Source organism: Aphelocoma coerulescens, chromosome 4, assembly GCF_041296385.1.
Source record: "Aphelocoma coerulescens isolate FSJ_1873_10779 chromosome 4, UR_Acoe_1.0, whole genome shotgun sequence".
NCBI lineage: Eukaryota > Metazoa > Chordata > Aves > Passeriformes > Corvidae > Aphelocoma > Aphelocoma coerulescens.
Window position 1 is genome coordinate 65584227 of NC_091017.1, and position 20922 is coordinate 65605148.

General features: G+C 40.1%; 1 long non-coding RNA gene across 1 annotated transcript in view; it reads right to left on the bottom strand.

Annotated features, from left to right (window-relative positions):
- LOC138109132 (uncharacterized) overlaps window positions 1–11796 on the bottom strand; it is a 28606-nt gene extending 16810 nt beyond the window's left edge. Inside the window, exon 1 of the long non-coding RNA XR_011150300.1 lies at window positions 11692–11796. This is a non-coding gene — a long non-coding RNA (uncharacterized lncRNA). The remainder of the gene's footprint in view (window positions 1–11691) is intronic.
- Between the last annotated feature and the right edge of the window lie 9126 nt (window positions 11797–20922).

Here is a 20922-nt window from a genome sequence, read left to right on the forward strand (position 1 = left end):
GTGCAGGGCAACTGCTCCCTCAGCTCCACTGCCACTGAGCGGACGTTGGAGTGCATTGTATTTGTGAGTGCATTGCACCATTGAACCAAGCATTAAACTACTAGTTTTAATTCAGTAATCTACTGCTTCTGTCACTAATAGGGATCATTTTAATTAATTGTAATATTTTAATCCTCTGATATTAACTCAGACTTAAGAAACCATGTGGGAACAGGGCAGACAGAATACAGAAAAAGGAAGAAAGGAAAACCCCAGTGTTGCATAAAACTTACGGGAGAAGTAGAATAATGCTCTGAAGCTGATTCAGCAGGTATTTTGACTTCAGAACAAGTTTTGGCAGGCAGATTGGGCACCTAATAACCCTAAAACAATATGTCCTGCTCCATTAAGGAGTGCTTCATGCCATCAGAGGCAAGGAAGTTAAAAAAATGAGTGCTGAAGGAACTGAATTTTCTCTGGAGAAACTGAACTGAACATGGCCTGAAAAGTAGAAATTTTACTTCTAAGTTATACAAAGCCACAGAACCAGTTCCTGCAGATCTGGGCTACAAATTATTGCTTACTCAGGAAACATCTCATCCTGCTTGGTATATTCACCCAGAAACTCATGAAATATTATTTCCTTTTCTAAGTCTTTGGAACAGCCAACAAACATAATCACCAGCTCTTTTCACCCTTATCTCAGAACATGAACAATAGCTTTTCAACAATAAAATGTTAGCGGAAGTGGGAACTGAAAATAATACTCAAAACCACGTTCAGTTAAATTTTAACTTTAAACCACATGACATTTTTCTTTCTGATTTAGTCACAGATGTGAATACCTCTGCTAGTAAAAGAAAAATTTTGTTTCCCTGTGATTCAATACAAAATGTCAGTTGTCATTTTTTGGCGATATTATATCTGCTCCCTTTACCATTTTTCTTTGAATTCTCAGGTACTTAATTATATATGTTTTTGTAAAAGCCAGTAGGAAAGTATGCACTCTTGTCAATAAGAACTGTTTATAAAAAATGTCAGTAAAAAATTCTGAGAAGGCAGAAAATACCAGGGCAAAAATTTCCACTATAAGTTTACGAAAATTGCAAGTGTTGGCAATTTTGAAGTGTTTTGGATTCTTGTAAAGGTTTGATTTTTAATGGACAACAATTGAGTGCACAATGTCTGGCCATCTTCATAGTGTTTCTAATGACACAGCTATATGTTGATCTGACATTCTCAAAGAAGTATTTTGTGTGCCACAAAGCATTTGCAGGCAATTTATCCCCAAATGAAACAAAACACCTGTTGGCACAGCAACAGTGAGTCTGCAAGTTTCTTAATGAACACAAAAATAGCATTATGTCTGTATAGGACATCTTTAAATTAAAGTATTTTAGGGATGTATAATCCCATTTATTCAACTAATTGAGAAAAAAATGGCAATGGCTCATGTGCCCTTCTTCAAGTCTGCCTAAGAACTCAGAAAATCCTTAGTTAAGTATAGTCCTGAAGAATGCCTGTGAGTCTTTTTTCTCTAAAAGTATATCCATTTGCCAAACCTCAATCAAAGCTTCTTAAACTCATGCAGCATCACACTTGTATAAAAAGAAAAGCATTACTGCTGAAAATCCTGTACTATAATAACACAAAAAACCCCAAGAGAATATATACTATTTTGACATAAATGAAAATAGAGTGGTGCTAGTTCTAAGCAAAAATTACAGCAGATGACCTCTGTTCCCAACTCACTTCCAGTGTTACCTGAGTCAGTCAAAAGTAGCTTGATGGTTGCTCTGCTCTAGCAGTTCAACAGCACAGGCAGAAAGAGGGTTCACAGTGCAGGTGTGAAACTCCAGGCAGAAGAATGAGAGGAGAACACCTTAGTGTAGGAACCAGGAGGAAGACATGCATAATTCACTGGCCAGAAGAAACACCAAGATCACAAAATGCAAAAAATAGATATGTGTATTTTGCTGCAGTAACTGTATAACAACCAAACTAGTAACTGAAAAGGTTTTTATAGACATAGGGATGGTGAGGGAGGGAAAGAAGGGAAGATCTAGGAGACATTGGGCAGTGGAGGATGCTGTAAGACTCTGTGTGTGCACTTGTGTAACTGTTTTACCCAGGTGATGTTTTAAAAGCATTGGTTTAGTCAGAGCCCCCCACTGGCTCTGTGATGCCCTGCCTCAGTACCATGCTGCTTTCTGGACATGCAATGCAGCCATTGGCTTCTGGTCCTCTGGTATTTGGTGGATTTATTTGGTTTATTTTATTTATTTGATATTCTGTGGTATTATTTAATTTTCCTTTTCTTCTCCTGGCTCCATATTTGGAAAAAAAACCCAAGCTCCTTTTCACCAAATTCTCTAATTATTTATGGAATGAACACACCACGACATTTCTTTTCCAGTGTTACACGGAGAACAAATAACATAAAAAGAAGAATCTAAACTCTCTGTTTTTCAAGGGATACAAAAGCAATGAGAACAGGACCTAAGTCACACTATCATCTGGAGGAGAATAATAAATACATTCATAAAGTCTCTGCACTAAGTGACTGAACACATAGCTCAATCTCAACAACAGAATTACAAAACATAATGAAAGTAAAACCTATCCTCATAACACATCAAAGGAGAAGACCAAAGAGACAGAACAAGCAGACTCATCTTTGTTACTAGATGTTGAGTACCTTGAGTATGATGTTTAGAGAAACATATTTGGAGAAAGAGATTTGAGTAGGGAAACATTTCTTACAGCAATGAAAACACTACAATTTGAATTCAGTAACAGCAAACAGAACAACCAGACAGTCTGGGCAGGATTTAAAATGTGAACTATGTTAATGTTAGAGACATATTATTTCTTTGATGTTTTATTCCCGAACATTTTGGAAACCAAGAAACTAATCATGACTGTTTTTCAGACCAAGGAGACCACTTTTACTCATAATATTTTCTTTACCTGAACAAATAGAAGTGTTTTCATTTGTCTGTCCATTTTTTCAGCAGTGCTTATTATACACAAAGAAAAAAAAATATTAAGTTACTGTCTTCTGGACTACCTTTGACCTGCCACATAGAGAGAGGCTCAGTTGTTCAGAGGAGAATTTTTCAAACAGTAACATTTGAAATCAGATAGTTCATATAATTTCTAATCAAAAATAGATTATATCATCAGAAGCATTAAAGCATATTACTGAATAATGAAATTTAAAAAACCCCAACAATCCAAACCAAACTAAACTAAACCACACCACTTTATTCATTTTCCATTTATTATGTAATAATTGCAGCTATCACTGCTGAGTAGATTGTTGTTGTCTGTTTTTTACTTGGGGAATTCAGTTAGCTGTTCAAATAAGCCAGCACCACATCTCACAGCCCTATATTCTCTCTTCCTCTCCAGTCTACTACTTAATTTTTCTTACAATTCTCTATCTTTGTTGCACATACTTGTCTTTGTAGTTCCAAAGATGGAAATTCTTACTGATTCTTCAAATGCTTAAATAAAAACAAAACTGTTCACTAGACAAGTACAACGATATTTTCATTCTGTAGAAACATCCTCTATGATCACAAGAAATCATATGATATGGGTATGATAAACAAGGTCTGGTTAAAGTATTATGAATTTCCTTGTGTAAATTCTGTACAGAGGTCATTGGTACAAAATGCTGTTGTTCTGTCATATAACACTGCCTAGTATTCCTTCACTCATCAAATAGATACTGTTACATTATGCTTTCACTAAATTCTTACATTATAAATTATGTGACTGACATTGAGGCCGATTTAGCTATTAATTCCCTGAACAAATCTGCCCCCATTTCTTTCCATCAAGGCTTTGTAGCATACTGCAGTGGCATCTATAATTTTTTATGTTTTCAGTTTCTTAAAAATGGAACCAATACTTTGTAAAGCATTTATTGATCTTTACAGGGGCTTATTGACCTTCAGAGGATCTTGGAGACTTAGGAGGGAAAATGACATTGAAAGAAAACAAAGATAAAAACAGGTGACCCCAAATGAAACAGAGTAAAGACAAAGAGAAATGCATAACCTCAGTGATTACAGATGTCAGCAATAAGAATCTCCATTCCTTTGCACTTGGGATTGGCTCCTCCTTCTCACTGAGTAAAGAGGCAGAAGATCTTTGATTTAAGATAAATCAGTTTTATCATCCTCCTAAAAACAAGAAACAAAAATAATAGCAGAAAAATGAAAACCAAAATAACAAAAATAAAACTAGTGCTTGTGGTTCTAACACTGCAGCATGACTTTTGTTTCCAGACAAAAAAAGGAAAGTGTTTATGTAAACCTTCCTCTTATCTTTGCCTTTGCACATGGAGATCCTCTGGGGCAAGTGGGCACAAAGAGCCAGGGAAAGCAGCATGGAGTCATATACAGGAGCCTGCTTATGTCAGCACAGATCACCCCATCATCAATTCATCCCCCTCATCCTGAGACATGAGAAAAGGTGCTGCACTTGCCTTCCGGCATCTCTTTGGAGAGATGATCGAAACAGAAATGGACAGAGATATATCTGAGAGAGAAAAATAAATACACTTCTTCCATTTGTAAGGTCTCTTTACAGAAAAAAAAAAAAATCTAAAGTACAAGCTAGATAAAATCAGCTATTAACACAGAAAGTCATATTTATTTAACCTTGTAAACAAGAAATCCAAAACCTGAAAATTAAAACCAATGGTAGTAATGCACTGAGTGAATGCTGGATTTCTCTGTTGATAAAATTCTTGCACATTTTTCTTTTCCTTGTCATTATAGACCACTGGATGAAACCACTAGGGAAGAGCTCCAGTACGATGAAAAATGGCATAGAAAACAAAGGATAAAACAAAAATGCAGGTTATGGGGTTAATACCCTACTGATCATCTACAAAATTCAATGGATTAGAGAAGTGGGCAATCAACAACCCTACGAAGTTTAATAAGGGCAAGTGCCAGATTCTGAACCTGGGATGGGGCAACTCTGGTTGTGTGTAAAGATTGGGGAATGAGAGGATGGAGAGCAGCACTGAGGAAAGGCATGTGGGGATCCTGGTCCATGGCAAGTTGAACATGAGCCAGCAGTGCCCTGGCAGCCAGGAGAGCCAACTGTCTTGGGGGGCATCAGGCCCAGCATGGCCAGCCAGGCAAGGAATAGGATTGTCCCACTCTGTTCTGCACTGGGGCAGCCTCACAAGTGGTGGGGGCAGTTCTGTGCACTACAATATAAAAAAGACATTATACTATTACAAAGCACCCAAAGGAGGGCCACGAGCATGGTGAAGGGTCTGGAGGGGAAGGTGTATGAGGAGTGGCTGAGAGCACTTGGTCTGTTCAGCCTGGAGGACACTGAGGGGAAACCTCATCACAATCTGCAACTTCCTCGTGAGGGGACGAGGAGGGGCAGACATTGATCTCTTCTCCCTAGTGACGAGTGACAGGACAAAAGGGAATGGCCTGAAGTTCTGTCAGGGGAGGTTTAGGTTGGATATTAGCATAAGGTTCTACAGTCAGAGGATGGGTGGGCACTGGAACAGGCTCTCCAGTGCAGTGGTCACAGCACCAAGCTGACAGAGTTTAGGAAGTGCTTGGGCAACTCTCTCAGGCACATGGTGGAACTCCTGGGGATGGTGCTGTGCAGGGCCAGGTGCTGGACCTGATGATCTTTGTGGATCCTCCAGCTCGGGATATTCTATGATTTTATGATTCTATGATTTTATGATTCTGTGATTACAGTTGCTAGCAATTGTTCTCAGTCTGTTACCCTGAATAATTGTTTTTATGCAAGAGTATTTATTTCCATAACATTACATCATGTTGCAAACACCACCCTTCCCATACAACAAACTGTAAAAGATGAGAACTGAGTCACAAGCCTTTTCTCCAAAGGGCAAAATTTTAAAAGCTTCAACACTCCAATTTTAAGTGACCATTAGGGCTAAGACAGTCTTATATCAGAAAAAAGTGTTCCTCCTGAATTTGGTCTCTACGTCACACAATCCTCAGTTGCTTGATCATTTTATCCTGTGGAAGAAATATTTCTAATCCTGTGGAACTGGGGAAAATTTGACGTATAATTACCAAATAATCCTGAAAACCAATAGCAATTGAAATATTGCCTTCCTAAATAAGAGGTACTCAAATATGACTTGTACAACATCTTAAGACACTGTTTACTGTCAGGAGAGATAATCATATTCTTTACCCTTTAATGCTGAGATATATACCCTCTTTTGATTAAGATTTGAAGGCATGGGAATATAAAACATGGGAATATAGGAATTTTAAATCCAAAATGATGACCTAAAAAGGTTTGATGACATGCATGGTGATAGGCTGTCCTCAGGGCATGGACAGGTGACTGAGGGACAGAAATGCAAACTGAGAGCAGTGCAAACTGAGAGCAGAGAGACCTGAGAAATCTGCTTTCTGGGTGTCCAAAGTCTTACAGAAACCAAAAAGGGAAATTTGAGCTCGCCAGCTACAGAACTCCTGGCCTTCACTCCCTCTGTCTCTGGTGTGGATGAAAGCTTACTACACACCCAGATGACAGAATTGCAGCCAAGAAAATTCCTTGCCTAAAGAGCTGCTTAGCCTGATTCTTCCTGCCCTGTCCTTGGAGAGAGTATCAGAGAAGCCTGGAAAGGTGTCAGTGCTCAATGGATTCTTCCTGAGGAATCATCTGCAGGCTCAGAGACCTCAGAAACAGTTATTTTTTGGCACAAAACCTATAAAATGGGTGTTGTTGCTGAATCTATCTCTGACTTAATGTCAAGTTAGAGAAGAGTAAACAAGAATCAGGGCTGCCTGGAGCCCAGAGGAGCTGTTCAAACCCACAGTTCTCATCTCTGAATAGCAGCAAAATACTTCTCTTCAAAAACATTTCTCCGTATACATAAAGAAAGATCCAGGAGGTGAAGAAGCAGGAGCAGAGTGGTTAAAGTACCCTTGTACATGCAGAATCCTGAGATTCCTGCCTTCAGCATTGAAGCAGCTCTGTCACAGAAATATCTTCCAAATTTATGGGAAAGGTGCTTTGGAAATCATGTAACATCAATCAATACCATCTCCATTTTCACTTCTTCATTTTTTGAAATTCTACAAGATCACACTGAAAAAAGTTACAAATGTGGGAGTGTGTCTCTGCATCAGGATCTTACTTCAAGTACCTCCAGGTATGACTAACCCCAGGAAAATGCATAGTTTTAATGAAGTCAGGATCACGTTGCAGCTCTTTTTAATTAAAGACTTCATTTCTGGTACATTTATCAGGTACGGCCAGATCATCTAAAAGCCTGTATTAAACATAACACCACAGTACTTACTAGCACTATCTACAGTAATTTTTTTTTTTTGTTTCACTGATTTCTCATCAACTGTGTTGTTCGCAGTAGTTCCTGATATTTTCTGACACTTGTCATATGTTGTACACTGACACAGGTCAGCAGATTTTCTTGTAATCCAGAGGAAACTTCAGCCAAAGCCCGGGGTTTCTGGTGCACTCTGGGCACACAAACAGCTTCAGAACTGGAGGACTTCAGAAACTACACAGCACAAAGCTCGATTTCAATCAGCAACAATAGTAGTATATTTTCACTTATTTCGCTCTTTGATACACAAAGGCAGCTCATCAAATGGTGGCAAAGCTAATTAATAACACACAGAAAAACTGTCATAACTTAGTGGTGAAATGAGACCAGTTCCACAAATTCCATGTTGGGAAGATGTAACAGTGAAGTTTAAGCTGCAGAAACAATATACCAGGAGATAATATAGTGATAGGAAAGCAATATCCTGGGATCTTGAGTGCTGGCTAAACATATTAAAAGAATTTTTTAAAAAGCCACAAAAACCCCAACAATTTTTAACCTGCATCACTGCCATCAGATTAATTTGTAATTTGGCTTTCTGGGTATAAGTTTGAACTATGTCTTTTGATGAGTCTACCTCTATTCTAATGGAAAAGATTAGTTTTTTGGTTTTTTAATACTGGCTTCTTTTGATGACTAAAGGCTTTATTTCTTTCCTGAAATCCAGCTTTTCTTCACTATCCTGTTGGAAAAAGAGCTGAAACCAGCCACAAGGGACCAGCAGAGATCAGTCCCCTGCTCTAAGAGCTGTTGGTCCAGGCTTGGAGCTTACTCCTTGAGTCTCATTCTTTTAAATTCCTTTAGAGAACCAGCTGGAAATTTGTAAGAGCCAAGCATATTAAGGACATCACTCTGAGACAAAATTTAGGATGACTGAAGCACAAAGTGCCTTCCCTATCCTTGCTGAGGATCAGAGTTAGCATGCAAAGATGTCAGTACTCAGAGTCTACCTGGATCAATAAGCAACAATAAACTCAATGGCACCATGTGTTCCCAGTAGCAGCCAAGATTGCTAAGATCACTGCAAAGGACAGGAAAGGTTTGGGGCCTTTTATAACTGTTCAGCGTTATGTTCACATCCTGTAAATCACTCAGAATTCTGAAGGACTTTCCATGTAGAAACTCAGTTAAAGTTTCAAATATTCTGGTTTCACTCTCAGAAGCAGCAATATCATCTGGACTGTAAGGTGTAAGATCTCAAGCTTTTCTGTACCTAGGGTGAAATGAAGACTTTTGCTGGTGCTTCAGAGTGACTTGTTATCCCATGCTTGCTATATGAATGCCTGAATTTTCAGATTCTTAGAAAAAATTACAACTAAAACTCCATAAGCTGTCTTAAAAAAAAAAAATCTGGTTGTTCCACCCTAACTGAAACATTTTAGCTTCAGTAACTTATAAAGAAAAATCTATAAACATTTGAGATAGACACACATATATACCTATATATATAGTTTTAGAATGTTGATTCAAAACAAAAAGTCAAAATACCTAGTTCATAAACTGTCAAAATTGAACTATTTCCTATTAGAAAATGGTATTTATGGTGGGGTGGAGCTATTTGCCAAATTTGGCATAACATCACCAATAGATGCAGTCAATCAAAAAATGTGGGTTTGGATAAATGAGGTAATTGTGTTTTTATAAAAATTACCCACTGATGTTCTCTACTGATTGCTTAAACCTAAGGTTTATATATTTCATTTGTTTTTTTGTGATATTGTTCCAGTGCTCTTGGAATTGCTTTGAAATCTGATGATCTCTACTGTGGGCAAGTTTGGCTTGAACTTTGTACCCTATTTGTACTTCAGAAAGCAATAATAAAGGCAAGTCTAAATGAAGGATTATTATTTTCCAAATTTTTTTTTTAAAGTTTAAACACAAAGATTAATAGCCTTAGATATGATTTTATACATTATTCTCAGAGAGCACATTTCCCATCTTATAGGAATTACTGATACCCGTTTCTCATTCAGACCGGCTTTTGCTCCCCTCAGGGTTCAAGACCCTGTATCCTGTGTGGCTACTGCCCACAAACTCACATGTATTATAATTATTGTAGATGGGATGAACCCAAATAACCCCCCTTTAAGCAGATCAACTATTAATGACTTCCTGGAGATTCCAAACTCACTCCCATTAAATATTAATTGTAAAACAACCTATTACCCTACTGAGAGCAAGAATAATACCTCCTTAGTGACCTCATGCATTCCGACGATAGCTAATTCAAGACTGATGGAAAACAGTGGAGCTCAAAGGAACAAAGGTGCACAGTGAGACTTTATGATGCCAGTGGCACCACAAAGAAACCTGTATGGCTGCAGTTTACTTTGTTGTTATCAGCTGAAATCGCTTTTCACCTCTACATGCAAAGTCACCTGTATGCAAAGTCAGGTCTATATGTAAAGTTAAGGACCCAAACATCTCCAAAGAGCTGAACACAGAACTCCCGGACACTCAGTTAGTTATTAAGTGTTAAACTGTCTCCTCTTTCTCTGTTCCACAACTTTTACAAGACTGGGTCCTTTATTTTTCATATAAAGGAGACAAATGCAACCTCCTGCAGCTCATGGGGTACAGCTGGATTTTGCTGTGAAAGCCACTTCATTATGGAGAGGTAGAAAAGGAATCAACTGCCCACAAAATGGCAGTCTAAAATTCTGGCCTGCTCCCTGTCCTGGTGGCCGAAGGCGCAGCCTCACACATCAGCTCATCATCCGCAGGTGGGGATGTAGCCCTGAGCCTATGTGCAGGGCCAGTCAGCCCTTCATCCTATCACATCTGCTTCTCTTCCTCCTGGGGCTCCAGTCAAGCCTACCACAGCATCAGCGAGTTTGATACTGCAAGAATCTCAGACTGTGATTGACATCTAGATGCCCCATTGCTTTTGTTTAATGCACTGTTGATGCCTCTGGTATGTGTCTCCAAGAGAGAGCAGAGGGTTCTGTAAGGTTATGTTTGCCATGCTGAGGAAAAGCTTCCAGCTGGGTGGGAGACCATGGTGCCGTGATCTTTGCTTGGCAAAGAAACAGACAAAGAGAAAACAAAAAATAGAGGATAGGTGATAAGTAAGCTCTAAGCCTGAAGCCACTGTAATTGAAAGAAAATAATAAAGCACAGCATCACCTACACATAGAGATAGTCCTGAAGTTTCTTCATGCCTTCAGTGAATATATGAAGGGTGAAGGTAAGGGTCTGAGGAAGGCAAAAGTTGGCCAGCAACAGAAAAGTGATCTTCTATGACAAAAATACCTCTTCTCTAAACTAGCAAAATTAACCTCATAATAAATCCACTGTAATGAGCTCAAGGGATGCAGCACTACAGCTGAGAAACAGTGTGCTTGGATATTTTAAGTTAATAAACTGTTAAGGCACCTGGAGGTTGACTCCTAAGAGTGATGCCAAATGCAGCAGCACTTAACAGTGGGTGCTTCCGACCCACTGGCACCAAGAGTTTATGGTTAAAAATTTTATTGTGTGTTTTCCAAGCCTGCTATTTGATTAATGCACTGGCCTTGCAGTACTGAATGAAACTTTAAGTGAATTTAAGATACACTATCTCAAAGGACAATGGAGTCAAGCTATTTCAAAGCTATTTCATATAAATAAATAAATAGAACCAAACACATTTCTTCGTGTTTGAAAATCTCAAGACCAAGTTTTCCTTATAGATTTTGAACAGAAGTAGTTCTTTTTTAATCTGTCACTCAAATTAGACCTAAAATTAGCAATTTCCCAAATATTAGCTGTAAGGTTTACATAGGTTTGAGGAATGAAGGATTGACCACTAGAATATGTATTTAGAATACTTTAAAAAAGGCAGTCTCAAAGCACTGCCAATTTAATTGACTGGTAAACCAAGTAGGATGTGTTAAACAAGAAATTTATATTGATTTGGTTGCATAATCAACAGAAACTAGTAAAAAGTTGTACTGACAAAAAGGCTTTCCAACTATGTGTGGATAGGAGGATCAGGTTTGTCACAGATTCCCTGAGATGCAGCATTTCCTCTTCTAGTATAACATAGTTCCCAGGCATATCAAACTGCAATGGTTTTTTAGGTAACTACGCTCAAATAAAGAAAAATAATCTAGTCCTAATATTTAAAAAAAACATACAGAAGCAGTAATTTAATATCTAACTTTAAAGTCCATGTAAGGAGCAAACTAGATAGCGAGGATTAAAGTAACAAGTTAAGAAACCTCAGTTAGGAAATGGAGAATATGGCAGAGGGCTTCGGTGGATCGATGCCGCGTTTGTCCCTGCTGGGTCCCTCATGGACGGCTTAGGCAGCGCTCTGCCAGCGCCCACGCGTGCACCCATCTCACCTTGGCAGGGGGTTGTGAACAGCCGCTCACACACACAGTCTGTGCACAGACCGGAGACAAAGAGGGTTCTCTGCATGCAATTCCGAGGTGTTTAATGCCAACACCCCGAACAGACGCAAGAAAGAACAACCAAACCGAAAGCCCACGCCCATTTTATCCTGAGAACTCCCAAAGGCGGGCAGAGCATCCAAAACCAATAGTCTGAGGGCTAGGGGGCAGAGGCAAGGCTGAGTGACATAACAGGGGCCAATGGGAAAAGGGATGGGAGGGGGGAGAGGGCCAGTGGCCAGCAGAATCTAGACAAAGGGAGAACTTTCCAGCACAGTGTTGTAAGGAGAGTCCACTTTTAAGGCAACTTGGGGAGTGTACTGTGGACTTAGCCACCACAGCAGGAGAGGAATAGTGATGGTTGGTAAATTTTCTTAATAACAAGAAAGGAAAATCTATCCCTTACTCAGCTGTGAAGGGCACAAAGCATTCAACTCCATTTACAATGAAAAAAATGGAAGACGTCTGCAGAAAAATGAAAGATTTGCCAATCAAACAGCAGGAGAGAATAAACAAATGCAATTGTTTTAGAGGAAGCTGCTGAGAAACTTTCTCTCTGAGCATATCTATTACTTTTCATAATTAACAGACACTTGAAACTTATAGAATTTTAAAAGGAATGGAGGAGTGCCACAATTAAAAAACTGAATAAAAGCAGACGCTATGGGAATTTGAGAGCACTTAGATAGCAATTCCTGGGAAAAAAAATTGAACCAGTTTGAGACTGCCAATTAAATTTAGAGACTATGGAACTGTTTGCCATCAGTCATCATGAATTTGTGGAAAGCAGGTTTTTTCAAATAACTATTCCTTTCTTATGTCTGGATTTCAGGTCTAAGGGATATAATCAAGCTATATTTTTATATATTTGGGATTGTCTTAGAATTATGACGACTCTGTTTCTGATTTTGATCTCAAGATCTTGGAACAAAAAGACAAGAAAATTAATCAAAACTTGGTCCCCTAATGGATCTCAAAATGCAAATCATACTGAGAAAGTAGTCAGGAATGGAGCTTTAACCATAAGGCCAAAGGGAATTTATTCTTGTTCCCTGTTTTTATCAGACCTAAAGCTACAAAAATTTTACTAGCATAGTAACTGATAAGATCAAAGAGTACACTTAATAGTCCTGTTACTCTTACAGGGAGACCTGAATCACTTGGTAGATGATCACAAAGTAATATAAGTACATTTTGTATGGTCAAATATAACACATGATAGCTAGGAACCTAGAGTACAGGTTGTACAAATTTCTGTCTTGGAAATGAGTAATTCAGAAAGGGGCACAGAGGTCATCATGGATAATTGTCTCAACATGAATTCACAGCACAAAACTGTGGCAAGAAGTTCTTGTACACTTAAAAAAACGAACTTCAAGGGGATGGCAGAAACATGGGGTTTTTTATCTTTCTGCACAGCACAGCTCATGAATTTCCTGCTGTGATCATGTGGACACATCTCTCCTAATCAATTCCCTGCCATTGCAGAGGCCTCAAGCTCACATCTTGGTTTCTCCTGTCTCTTTGCCAGTGGCACACAACACCTAACTCTCCTGGTGACTGAACTTCCCATTATTTAGGCCAACCATCCAGCAGCTTTGGAGTCAGTATTGAAGTTCCTAGATGAAAATGTAAAGAAATAGTGGTATGGTGTGGCGGTGCAAGTAGCTCCAGCCACTCTGTCTCCCGAGAAGAACTCAGCCAGCCAGCTGTGGAGGTCAGCAACCCAAGTTTAGTACATAACTTTGCAGTCACGGTGAGAATCCATAATTCCTTTGTTCTGCCGTTTGCATGTTTTTCCCTGATTGGTTAAGGTTTTCCCCTCCCTGTGTTATGTATGAAGTTATGTATATTCATGTCCTTTGTTTAATATCTATTAGTTCTAGAAAGTTCTTTGTTCCTCGACGCCCCATTGGATCCTTCCCTGAGTCCCTCCTATGTCTTGTTCCCATTGGTCCCCTTGCTGTCAACCCCACCTACTTGTCCCTATCCTGTTGGCTGAGATCCCTTTCCCCACCTATTCTGTACCCAGTGTAAAATCCCTGGACCCCGTTAAGAATTGGGCTCTTTGTCCCTGTCATTCACCTGAATAAACCTGTGTGGAACACATACGGAAAGTCCCCTCTCTTTACTTCTTTGCCTTTGCCTGCGTGCCTGCTTAATAGCAACAGAAAGATCCAGCCCCTTTGGGTGAGGAGCTCTACCCCGTTTTCATTGTGTGTTGGGCACTGAGTGCTGCCTTCCAGAGGGGTTTCAGTGTTGACCCCCAGGCTTCTTTGTGTCAGCACGTGAGGGGTAAAACCCCCTTCTGCCAGCTCACTGCTGATGCAAAACCCCTCAGTATAGGTAAGGGGATCAATCTTCATCGGCAGAAGCCAACCCTTCCGCTTTCCCAAGCTGAGTGTAAGACTTCATGAGGCCAACTGTGCTAATACACACAGAATTTCTCTTACCAAGGGCAGAAAGGGCTCCTGGATACACTTTTCCCTATGATGTGGGGCAGCCTACATGGAGCTTCAGAATGTTTGTACCTCAGAGCCTTGCTGTGGGATATTCCCCTCCCAGGGAAGCCAAATCCAAACTGCATAAGGGTTGGATGCAGTAAAACGGCTACAGATTGGCACTCCTTCAGTCAGATGAATCTTGTCAGCTTTAAACTCTAGAATTTAGTGATACATATTGTGCCAGTATTTATTTTATAAAATTATCCTGCCAGAGACAGAAAACATCAGGCTGACAGCTCTACACTCAGCTTTACAAAATGGGTGCATGGATTTTTATACTTGACTATAAGTGGAAATATGTGGGCAAACTCTTCAGACCGTGTTCCTTCTTTGTGGTATCCCAGTTTTTAGTCACATTAACAACAGATTACTGTTCACGTCCCTAGGAGCTTTCATACAGAAACTGGTGTTTCACATATTTGAAAGGCATAGAAACACCATTTTCAGAACAGTACTTTATTTAGTTATCTCTTCTCTCAAGTATTTGAAAAGGTGTGTTAATAGAACAAAAGACACAGACTCACAGTTTTGTGGCAAAATTTGAATTAAGTTAATGCCTGCTACTCTTTCTGGGAGAGGATGTCACCTGTCTTGCTCAGAGCATATCACTACTGCTCTGCATTTCTGATGACTAAGAACCCGTTCCACCCTTTCCTAGAAACTCATCCTAAAACTTGGGAAGAGTAAACTTCCAGCCTGATGGAGATAGAGACTACTTCCCCACAGGGAAACTTCCTGTCTTTCTAGACTTGTGTCTATTCCCTACTGTTTGGTTTATCCTTTAGCAGATTATTTTGATACAACTCCTAAAAACCAGATAGTATAAAAAAGAGAATTTAAAAGCATGTAATTTAAAAAAATAATTCCTGCAGTTCTTTTATGATTTCACTTTCCTTTAAAGGATTGCATAAAGTGTTTAATAATTGACATTTGTAGAAAGATCACAAGGTCACTTTTTTCTTTTAATAAATCAGAAATTGAGAGAACACAGGGAGATAAGAGAGATAACTTGGTTAAATCATTAGCATAGTCCTCTAAAAATGTGGTTCAATACATAATCAATCATTTTTGTCTGATCTTTATTACTCTCCTAGGGCCTGAGTAAAGCAGAGATGATAAAACACCTTGAGTATTATTAGGAGGAATTAATTGATCTTCATGAAGGTCTTATGCACTACAGAGATGAGGGTCTCAAAAGTCATGACAGATGGACATTGCTTGAGCTGGTGTAAAAGAATCACTGTCATGATTCTTCCCTATTTCACAGAAAAGGAGACCACTTGCTTCTTGCAGATTACATAGACTAACTTTGATGGAGGACAGAACCATTCAGGAAATCTGAACTATTCAAGAATTTAGTGCTAGTGCCTGGACATGGGGCTGTGAAGAGAAGAATCTGGCTTCACTTAACCACCGGAAATATCTCCAAGATGATATTCTTCAGGTTATTTTGAAAACAAAAAGAACACTTGTTCTTTCAAAAATTTCTCTTCCGGGATGTTAGCTCTTGACTTGTTGAGTTTCAAGGCATAAATATTTATGTTTATAGAATGTGAAATGCTCAGTTCAGTTTTTTAGCAGCAAGATCAATGCCTTTATTGTAGACTGTGAAGCAGGAATCACAATGGATTTAGGGGGATGTTGCCTACTTTAGGAAAAATACATTGGGAGCAATAACTCAGTATTTGAAAAAGAAAGTCTCCTGCTGATCCCTCTTCACTGTGCAAAGCCCTTGCTTCTGTCCATGGGTATTTTGGTAAAGGTCCATTGACTTTGCCTGAACAAACTTCACCATATCTAGAGTCACAGATAAACATCAACAGGAATTGATGCTTATTTAATATTCCATAGATAAAATTGCCATCCACTTCAAACAGGCCAGTCCAGAAGCTAAGTGTGGTGGTTTGACCTGGGCTGGAGGCCAAGTGCCTACCAAAGCCACTCTATCGTTCCCTTTCTCAGCTGCACAGGGCAGAGAAAATACAACAAAAGATTCTTGAGATAAGGGCAGGGAGTGGTTACTCACTGGTTACTGTCATGGACAAAACTGACTCCACTTGAGGAAATTAGTTAAATTTGCTACCTATCAAAATCAGAGTAGGATAATGAGAAATAAGACCACATTCCGCTAACCCCTCCCTCCTTCATGGGCTTAACTTTATTCCCGATGACTACCTCCTCCCTTCAGTGGCACAGGGAGATGAGGAATAGGGGTTGCACTCAGTTCATTGCACATTTCTGTCACTGCTTCCTCTTAAGGAGAGAACTCCTCACACCCTTCACCCGCTCCACTGTGTGCTACCTCCCATGGGAGACAGTCCTCCAGAAGCTTATCCAGTGTGAGTTCTTCCCACAGTTCCCTGCAGTTCTTCACGGCCTGCTCCAGCATGGGTCCCTCTGATGGAAAGCAGTTCTTCAGGAACAGGCTGCTCCAGTATGGGTTCTCCATGAAGTCACAAGTCCTGCCAGCAAACATGCTCCAGCATGGGCTCCTCTCTCCAAGGGTTCACAGTTCCTGTCAGGAGGCTGCTCCAGTGTGCGCTTCCCACAGGCCACAGCCTCCTTCAGGCCCCAGCATGATCTGGTGGGGGTGTTCCATGGGCTGCAGGTGGTTCTCTGCTCCTCCACAGACCTCCATGGACTGCAGCGGAACAGCCTTCAGCATGGGCTGCAGGGGTATCTCTGATCCAATGCCTGGAGCACCTCCTCTCCCCACTCCTCACCGATTTTGGGGCCTGCAGGGCTGTTCCTCTCGTATATTCTCACTCCTCTCTTCTCTGGCCACAATTACTTCTGCACAATATTTTTTTTCCGCCTTCTTAACTGTCTTATCCCTGAAGTGCTACCACTGTTGCTGATGGGCTCAGCCTTGGCCAGTGGTGGGTTCATCTTGGAGTTGGCTGGCATTGGGTTGGTTGGGCCCAGGGAAACTTCTCACAGATGCCAGTCCTTTATTTCTCCGACTACCAAAACCTTGCCACCCAAGCCCAATACACTAAGCAATCTATTTCTCATCCACAGAATATTTTGAGCCAGGAAATGCTAGAGACTGTTCTTCCCGTTTCTTCTATGTTCTTTGTTTTTGGTGCAGCTCTGCAGTGTCTTTTGGGGAACACTGTTAGTCACAACCATGAAAGCATCTCTGTTTAAACTGTGAAGACTTAGGAAACTGACAATATTAAGCAATATTAAGGTCCACAGGACTTGAAGCAGGGCTACTTCAGAAACTATGACAAATTTGAAGACTACAGCCTATTGATAAATTAGCAAGATGACTCAGAATGAGCAATAAAAATAGATATTAATTCAAACCATGATGACCGTAAGTTTGAAGACAGAATAATGCATGGATGTTTAGAAAATTATAATATTCTATAACATATACAAGCTGAAAGAAGGCAATTATATTCCATGATTTTATTAAATTGCACAGCAATTTAAAAATACAATTATGTTTTAAATGAACAATTGAAAAGAATAATTATATTTCATTATGTCAGCTGGGTTGCTCAGATGAACACTGTGTACTGCTGGATAAACGCAGTGGCATAATGTGATCAGCTTAAGAAAATCATGATTATCAGCCCCATATTCTGGAAGATAATTTATTATTGCTGCTGGCAACTGACATATTTAAACCTCATTAGTTGCAAATGAGATAGAAATTGGGGAGAAAAATAGATGAAAAGGTAACACTCATACTTCAAAACACCTTTTTTCAACTTCAATCCACCAAGAAATTGAATTTTTTTAGTATTTGATTATATAGCTAAAGTAGAGCTCCTTTAGAGTACCACGATTTGCTAAAGCACCCATTCTGCAGCCCTTTGATAATCTCCGTGGGTCTCCTTTGGATCCTCTTCCATCTCTCTGAGTCTTTCTCAAATTATGGGGACATGGTTAGAATCATAGAATCATAGAATATCCTGAGTTGGCAGGGACCCACAAGGATCATCAGGATCAACTCCTGGCCCTGCACAGCACTATCCCCAGGAATCACACCAGTGCCTGAGAATATTGTCTGAAAGTTGCTTGGCTCTGTCAGGCTTGGAGCTGTGACTGCGACCCTGGGGAGCCTGTTCCAGTGCCCAACCACCCTCTGTCTGAAGAACTTTTTTCTTATATCCAACCTAAACCTCCCCTGACACAGCTCCATACCATCCTTCTGGGTCCTGTCACTGGTCACCACAGGGAAGACATCAGTGCCTGTCCCTCCATTCCCCCTCTTGAGAAAGTTGTAGACAATTATGAGGTCTCAGCCTGACAAGGGCTGAATAGAGTAGGATGACAATTTATCTAGGTCTGACAGTAATGTCCCTGTGGATAAAGCCCAGGATCTGATTTGCTTTCGTTGTCATGTAGGTGCACTGCTAACTCATGAAGCTTGTTGTCACCTGGTCCCCCATGTTCCTTTCAGCCACACATCCTAATCTGTACTGTTCTCTTTGGTTATGCAGGAGCAGGACTTTGAATTTGGCCTTACTAAACTTTGTCTGTACTTTCCTCTCTGTACCTGAGAGTGTGAGCACACTCTTCCAGCCTGTCCAGGTCTCTGGACTCTGTAAGGTGTCCCATCTGACATGTTCACCTCACCACTCATTTTGACTCATCAGCAAACTTCACCAGGGTGATTCCAGCACCATAATTTAGAGCTCTTATCACAGAATCACAGAGTATTCTGAATTGGAAGGGACTCATAGGATCATTGAGTGAATGCCCCATACAGGGATCTAACCCATGATCTTGGTGTTAATTAGCACCATGCTTTAACCAACTAAGCTAATCTCAGGGTTAATGAAGATGTCGAACACCATGTGTCCCAGTATTTGTCCCTGGGGTATCCTATTTGTGACTGGCTGCCAGCATGAGTAGAAACCTTTGATTACCACTCTCTGAGTGCAGCATGTGTGCCAATTCCCTACCCATCTTGCAGACCACCTGCCCATTCTGTATCATACCAGTTTCTCCAGGAAAAGGTTGTGGGAAACCCTGTTGAATGCTTTGCTGAAATCCAGACACACAATATCTACTGATTTCCCCATGTCAACAAAAAATGTTATTTTGCTGTAGAAGGTGGTCAGATTGGTCTGGTAATTTCTTGATTTCAATTCTATTCAAAACCAAGAAAGGCTTTGCAGAGTACCAATACACTGGAAATCGGAGTTCCAAATAATATTTAATACTTTGAAAGTTTTAAAGAGTATAACTCAGCACTAGCCTGAAGATGGAAACTCAGACTTAGACAAGCAAGCCAGAATGATGTGGGAAATCAGGTCCCCTGAACCTGTTTTTCAGGATATTTTCTAACCTCTCATGGTGAGGTCTCTCAATCTGACTTTATCAAGAGGCAGCTACTATTCTTCTGTTTGTTAAAGGTTTTGTATGAAATCAGAACTGTCTGCTTAATAAAGGACAGCAAGACTTTTGGTTTACATGTGATCTATTTAGTCAGTGGTTTATGACACTTCATTATCATGTTCCATCCCATTTTCCAGGCTAAGAAGCTATACTACAGTTTATAATTTTTCTGTCAGTGCAGACTTCACCATACTACTTCTCCTGCCACTCCTTAGCACCGGAATAGCACAGGATGCATGGTTGGAAGGAAGCAGGAAAGGTTATGACATTTCTCCATCCTGTACAGGATTTCTAGCCTGCTGTTTCAATTCCATGATCTAAATAGCAGCCAGCAAAAAACAGGCATAGCTCATGCTTGTATGTAGAGAACAAGAAAAAAAGAAAAGGCACATAGCTTGCACAGTCTCCTAAGTCATGCCTCAGTCTTAGTTTGGATTTGGGAAGCTGTTGGAAACCTGGGTTCAGAGAATTTCAGTCTTTCAGTGCTGACAGGTAATGATCCTCAAAAGCACACTGCAGTTGACCTGAGGCCTTGGGAAAGGCCTCCCTTTTTATGTGATAGCACTGAGATTGTTGCTGTATAAATAAAAAGAAATTTGTTATGTCACTGGGTGGAATATGTAGAGATGTAGAAAAATTAGGTTTATGGGATATAGTAACAATATGGAGGATTTTTGGGTGTGGATTAGTTCTTCTTTCCTCCTTTTTCTTTATAAATTGGGGTGTTCTGGTATTGGTTCAAAAAACTCGCAGTGCGGAAAATGAATGATTAGTTATTGGATTATAAGTAAAAATAAATTAGTTGGCATTCCATAATTTGATAGATTGGGCTTTAAAAGACCTTGGAAGTTAGAACTGGGGGGCCATTTCCACCTTGTCAACTTAAGAGGCATATTCTGTACACCTGTGCCATAGGTAAGAAATAATAAACATCAATTAGAAGAAGAACCCTGCGTCTCCTGTGTTTTAATCCAAACTCTGAGTACAAGAACTTGTGAGTCAGAGGCAAAACAAAAATAGAAAATAGAACAGGAGACATCTTCTCCATTAAATTTAATAGCTATATGTAATAGCCGTGTGTGCTGGCTCAAAGAGAAGCCCAGAGGCCTAGCCACGCAGCCTCTGATTTAGGGTGGCACACACAAAAGGATCAGAGGGGAGGTGCTCCTCACCCCAAGGAGCCGTCCCTTGAGCGGAGAGTGAGAGCACGCAGGTGGAGGCGAAGAAGCAGAGAGAGGGGACTCTCCGTATAGGTTCCACACAGAAGACTTATTCACGTGAAGAGATGGGGATGAAGAACTGAGGATCTGAGGGTTTCCAC